The following is a 7,449-nucleotide window of genomic DNA, read 5'->3' as shown; positions in this document are numbered from 1 at the left end:
TGTGCAATATCTTGCCCGATTGAGATTTAGAAATTGAATCTACAAAGTAGACATGGTGCAATGTCTTGTAAAACACCACCTATACACCATACACAAATTTCAAATAAACTTGGTCAACATCTCTTATGATTTCAAACTTAGAAATACATATTTTTATTATAGATGTATTCATTTTCATTGTTCACCTCTTTGGCCACGAATTGCTTGATCTCCTCTATAGTTATTTCATGGTTTCCAGATGTGACCACAAATGCTACTGGAACCTCTCCTGCAGCTTCATCCTTTTGCCTATGCCAGATAGTTTTATGGGTGCAATTTTAATGGTAAATAGTTAATTTTAAGAATAATTATCAAAATTGGAGAAATGCAAGAAGGGTAGTTGATTATATAGCCTAACTTATGAGACTACTACCACATCTTCTATAAAGGGATGATTCACCAAAATGGCTTCCAGTTTTGCAGGAGCCACCTATTCACCAGCATAGTTATAACACACAAATGTATCCACTACTATCAATTTTTTTGCCACTTATTAATTTAAAGAAGAACTTAAATAGTATGAGAAGTGAATTAAACCTGGAAGCCTTTGCATTTGATGAGCTCCTTCACATGGTCTACAATGAAAATCTCCTCATTGTCATCAATGTAACCAATGTCACCAGTATGCAACCACCCATTCTCGTCTATAGTCTTCATCGTGGCCTCTAGATTGTTTAGATAGCCTACTAGTTTCACCAAAATTAATATTCTATACACTTTTCAATCTTTTATTATTCACTTTTCAAGCTTCTACTTTTGCATTTTACTAATATACAAAGAATACACAGTGTTGTGCACACCTTTCATTAATTGAGGGTCGCGAACACAGATTTCGCCTTATTGATTGTGAGGAAGTGAGAACCTAGTGTTTAAATTAGTTATCTTTATTTGGGCATTCCTAACAACAGTTCCACTGGAACCAGATTTTACTAAGAATGGTTTCTTTGCAAATGCAAGACTCGTCGTCACTATACCTATTTCTATCATGCCATAAACCTGTATTAAATATGTGATTTTTTAATGAATAAATATCACCATTACTATTTATAAAAAATAATAGTACATTTATTTATTTTTAATTGAAATGACAACTTTATAGTTTAAAACAATAAAAAATAAAGAAAACCTTAACACAAACAAGAGCTGTGAAACATCATGAGTCCCTGCCTTTAGCTAACATGCTAGCAATGCAGTGAACTATTGAGAACAATTAAGTAGTATAAAGTTACTTTGAGCATGTAAAAATTGTATATGATAAATTTTTAAATTTGGGTGAGCTTATATTTGACATAGTAGGAACTTTTTCTTTTCATATAATGTAATTTCAATAATAGTTTACAACTAAAATTCAGTGCTAAAATCATAAGTGGTTGTAGTGTTCAAAGAACGAGTTATCAAACCTAGTAGAATGATAGTTTGGAAAGTATGGTGTCTAATACTATGCGTGTTCTGAATTTAACTGAACAGTGCAAAAAATTTGCATTTACAAAAACTATGCATAATATGGAATGTTTGTTGTGAGAGATAGTTAACTTTATTGTAAAGACACAGACGAATTAGAATTACTGAAACTAGAGTTTAATGGTTAAGTTTTTATATACTGTGAAAGTGTAGAACTTAATGGTTAAGTTTACATTGCAGCTATATACGAAGAAAACTTGTAACAATAGAGAGGATAAAACAACATGGATACATCATGTATTCAAAAGAATATTTCATGTAAATTGTTCGTATTTACTACACATGTACCATGTTCTTCTAGGCCAATAATATTTCTTGTGTTAATTGCTAAGATAGATATTTGGGAAACGACATCTATAAACACAAAATTACCCTTCTATATTTGCAGCTAGTTAAGATAATACATGGTAGTAACAATGAAATGGTGCTGGTGAATAAGTCTTGTATAATTGTGTTGGTAAGATATCGGGTTTATTTTTCTTGACTTTCAACATTGGATTATATTCCCTTACAATACGTCCAGAGGTCTTTATACATTTTCTCTCTTTTATTTTTTATAGATTGTATCTATCATTAATTCGTGTATTTTATGTGATTTTAAAAATTAATCACTACACTATAAAAGGTGTAATTGCTAATATTTGTTTGACTATTGATTGTAATTTGATTGTTTGATTGTTAATTTTTTTTTCTGTTTGAAGGGGGTAATTGCTAATATTCGTGTGACTATTAATTGTAATTTGATTGTTTGATTTTTATTAGACTATTAATTGTAATTTGATTGTTTGATTGTTAATTTTTTTTTATGTTTGAAGGTAAGTCTCTTTCATTGATTTTTTGAGTTGATATAATCTAGCTTTCATTGATTTTTTGAGTTGATATAATCTATCATTTTTCAATGTATTTATATGCTTCTATTATGATTACTCTTTGGGGTGTAATTGTTATTTGATTGTGTTTGACTATAGACTCTCATTTTATTTTTTATTGATTGTTCGAAATAGTCTCTTTCTTTGAATTTTTATTAGATTCAAGAGCTTATTTTACATTTAAAATTACAAATAAAATCACAATTAAAAACTAAAAAAATACAAAAAAATATTTTAAAAAATCATAGTAAAAAACAAAAAATACAATGAAAATGAGGGAGGAAATAAATGTAAGGTGTAGTAGTCAACATCCATATTCCAAGTATACCCAAATTTTTTATTTTTTATATTAAAAATTATAAGTAAACACAAAATACTTAAAAAATTAAAAGTGAAATGAAACCTATTGAAAAAGTAAATTATCAATTCATAATTTTTTTTTTCATATTACTATTTTAAAAATAGTTATCTTTCTTATAAACTTACAATTATTTACCTATTTGTATTTTTAGAAGTGAAACAATAATATTACTAATTTTTTATTATATATAAAGTCACTTAATCATATTTTATATATGCTATAATATTATAACTATTCAAATAAATCAAAATAAAAGAGATTCAAAAATCTTATTCATATAACTAAAAAAAAATTATTTTTTAAATATATAATTAAAAATATATATAGTAAAAACTTACATTTAATATATTTCTTAAAATGACATGTATGTATGTATGTATATTTGTGTGTCTAGCGCGTGTGTGTATATATGTGTAATTATGATTAAAATAAATAAGAATATATATTTTTTAAATATTAAATATATAATTAATAATTATTATTTTTATTATATAAAACTCATATTCATATATTATATTATTGAATATTTTCATATAATATATATCTTAAAAATAATTTAATTATATATTATAGATGTTATAATATTATAAAATGAATAAAAACCAAATTTTCAAAAATATGAAACATACAATATTTTATGTGAAAATTTTAAATATATAATTAAAGAATAATTATATTTAATTTACTATTTTCTATATATATCTATCAAAATTAAATAATAATATTGTTAACTTTTTTATATAATATGCATTTCAAAATCACTTAATTATTTATATAATAATCATTAAAATAAATAAGAATATGCTTTTTAAAATATTAAAAATTTAATTTATTATTTAAAAATTTTAAGTATAAAACGAATATTAATATATTATATTTATTACTTCACTAATAAAAGCTTTTAAAAAAGAAAAAAATTTTAAAAAAAATTAAAATAAATTATTCTCAAACTTGAAAATATATCCCTTCCGGGTTCATAGAAGACAAAAAAAATAAAATTGTGATACGTATGTAAAAAAATAATATAAAGTTCTAAATCTTAAAAGTTAAAAATTTAAATATTTTATTAAGTGCTTTCCTTTTGGCACGCCAGTCTATGGACTTTCCTCAGTAAGTGAGCATAGTAAAGTGAAAACTCCCTCGCAACAGTGGAAATAGTGCAACCTGTCACAGAAAACAGGCAGAAATATACGGAAAACAATGATGATGGAGAAGAAGAAACTGAAATAAAGAGAAAATGGCAATGGAAAATTTTAAAAAAAATCTAACGACTACCGATGCTCAAATGGTCTTGCATCCCCTTTCATTCATTGCACGCTATTGATGGCTGAAGTCAGATTGCCCTTCTCAAATAAGGAGAAAAAAATAAATTCCTTTGATTGGTCAGTTCTTTTCATTTTTAAAGAAAAAAGAAAAAACCTCAGGAAAAGGTATCCTACCAACCAGAAAAATCTAAAAGTAGACAGAAAAATGAAATTAAAAAATTATTTACCCTAAACTATAAGATAAACTTTAGAATAAATACTTGACATAATTTACGGAACAAAATTAATTGAAAGAGACTAATCTCCGCAATAGACGGAACTAATAACCCCTAAACCACAAGAGTGTGGTTTGAACAATTGGAAAAAAAAAAAGTTTTGTGCATTTATTTGCATCTTCTCTTGTTAAATATTGTGTATGAGTTTTCTAACCTGGCCGAGGGTTGCATTGGGAACCTTTTCTTGAAGGGCCACCTCCAAATCTTTCCCAAGAGGTGCAGCACCCGATATGAGCATTCTAAGAGAGGATAGATCATATTTATCCACCACTGAATTCTTCGTCATGGCCAAGACCAGCGGAGGCACCAAAGGTGCAACACTAACTTTGAAACTCTCTACCAACTCTAGCAGTGCACACATTTCAAATTTCTCCACAATTAAAACAGCAGCGCCACTTCTGAGCGAGCAGAGCACCACAAGTAGAGCGTAAATATGAAAAAGCGGCAGCAGGCAGAGCATGACATCATTTGAGTGGAGATACATGTTAGGATTTTCTCCATCCACCTGTTGAGCAACATTTGAAACGAGCACCCCATTTGTCAACATAACACCCTTGGGAAGCCCCGTCGTCCCAGAGGAAAGGGCAGCGCCACTACCACATCCGACCCAACTTCAAATCCCACTTCCGAAACTGCTTAAAATCATCAAACCACTTAATAATTTGAAATGGACTTGAATATTCATTAGTATTTTAGTGGAAAAGGACTTAAGTGTGACATTACAGAGATATAACAATACAAATACCTTGCTAAAGGCCACGCATCCTTGTGGTGCCGGGTCCTCAAGAGTAACAATAATAAGATGTTGCTTCACGTTCTTGAGCTTCTCCACGTATGCTGCCTTGGTGATGACGAGCTGGGCACCCGAGGCATGGGCCTGCTTCGCAATCTCTCCGGGAGTATAGTGAGGATTTGCAGGCGTGGTGATGGCACCAATGAAAGAAGCTCCAAGGAAAGTAAATACGAATTCAGGGCAATTGGGCAGTACAATCATTATTACATCACCCCGCCCAACTCCCAGTCTGGCCAGACCACCGCCCACCCTCGTGCTTATCGACTGCACTTGTTCGTACTGGTAAACTTTCCCATTGGAGCCCTCTATAATGCACGCTCTCCCTTTCAGCTCTGCCATTCTTTCAAAACAGTAGGCGTGTAATGGCATATGCTTTGGTATTGAAATGTCCGGAAGCTTTGATCTGTACACATACTCTTCTTCTTTTGTAGACATTCTCTTTCGAAAACTCTTGTGTACAGAAACTCTCAAATTGCTTGCGATTCTTGATGTTGGAACCACACTATAATGTCTAAATATCGATAGTTAGAAAGACAGTCCCAAACAAGCGGAGAGCAAAACAAAATACTCGTCGTTATGAGACAATCAAGCTCTTCCACAAATTTTTTATCTCCAAGAATCCCACCCACATGTGAAATGGGCCACGTTTATTCAGTCATATATTATCATATTGTATCAAAGACAAACTAACTTTCTTTTAAAGGTTCTTTGTATGCTGCATTAAATATATGATTAGATAGCCACCAGTTGTAAAATGTTTGTTTGTGTGGATCAAGATTTGCTTTTTAAAAAGGTCTTTTGTATGGGCGACGTCTATCTAACCATCCAACCATCCAATCAGATATTTATCACATTGTATGAAGGAGATACTTAAATATATGACAAGATAGCCACTAGTTAAAAAAATATATGTCTGTTTGGTCGGCCAAGATTCGTTTTTTATTTGTGAAAGTACTCTTCCAAATGAAGCCATGTTCTCCCACAAATTCTTATTTATCTCTAAAGACTTAAACGAATATTCTTGTCATACTTGGGTTGTCTAGAATGATAATGTCTTTTTTTCTAATATTGATTCACTAAGATGTCTAATTAATTTTAATTGGTTTCTAAAAAGTAGTATCCCATAAACTAAATTTAATTTTCTATAAATTTAAATACAACAATTTTTTTAAATCATTTAGTTAACAATCCAAATTTTTGTGTTAAAGTTATTAAGTTTCTTTTGTAGCATTTGTATTGCCACTTAGAGGTTTTTCTTTGGTTGATGATAATCTTGTAGTCTTCCAAATATAATCGTAAGTTGGATCATTGACCACTCTAACCAGTCATAAATTTAAGAAACCCTTAAGAAAACAAGATATAAAACTTGATGAATCTTTCATTTTTTAAAAATAAATTATTAATTTCTATTCAGGAATCTTTCTTTTTTTCAAAAAAACTATTAATTTTATTGGAAATCCTTTTACATCACTAAAAATTTGTAAAAAATCTTGGCAAATATAAGAAAAATACATTAATTACCATGACGAGTTCTTCCATTTAAAAGAAAAAAAAAATCTTATTGAAAAGTAGGGGCCCAAAGGTGTCTAAGTGATTGTTGGGTTTAAGGGGTGGACTATAATGTTTAGTTTGCACTTTTCATTTAAAATATAATATAATTTCCCTCATCCTATTTCACAAGGTAAAATATACTTGTAGTTTGAATTTATCATGAGGCTCAAAATTTCTTTTTAACTATTAATTTCCATCAAGGTTAATGATCCAAAAGAAATTTTGAGCCCCATGAGCAATACAAATTGTGGGTACATTTTACCTTGAAGAATACAATGATGGTCACATTTATATACTCCACAGTTAAAGCACAATTTATTAAGTGTTGGGCAGCTGTGTGAAAAAAAAAATATAAAGTTATGTCATGTTTGAAAACCAAAAATATACAATTTATGGTAAAAATCAAGGTAATAATATGGTTACAATAGTATTTATGTCAAGGCATTGGATGTTCCCATTGAATTTTGGTGAAAATAGCAATTATATTGTCAATATGGCTTATTACCTAGACAAAAGTATGGTGTGGCATTTTAGATATGGCCATTTGAATTTTCATAGCTTGAAGATTCTTACATCAAAATCTTTGGTTTTTGGGTTTCCTAAGGTTCAAGAACACAAAGAATTCAACAAAAGTGACTATGATTGTTCGGCAAAAGTGAATATGATTGTTTAACGAAAGTGATTATGATTGCTAGTGTATTAAGATCATCACATTTATATACTCCACAATTAAAGCACATTATAAGTGTTGAGCAACTATGTGAAAATAATTATAAGGTTGTGTGTTGTGTTTGAAAACAAAAAATGTATAGTTTATGGTAGAAATCAAGGCAAA

At 29.5% G+C, this 7,449-nt stretch overlaps 1 pseudogene; it reads right to left on the bottom strand.

The window, feature by feature from the left end:
• Positions 1-397: 397 nt before the first annotated feature.
• Positions 398-5,684, bottom strand: LOC131876366 (4-coumarate--CoA ligase-like; annotated as a pseudogene).
• Positions 5,685-7,449: the final 1,765 nt, after the last annotated feature.

This window comes from Cryptomeria japonica, chromosome 5, assembly GCF_030272615.1.
Source record: "Cryptomeria japonica chromosome 5, Sugi_1.0, whole genome shotgun sequence".
NCBI lineage: Eukaryota > Viridiplantae > Streptophyta > Pinopsida > Cupressales > Cupressaceae > Cryptomeria > Cryptomeria japonica.
Note: the sequence above shows the minus strand (reverse complement) of the source record. Positions and strands in the feature narration are given on the sequence as shown.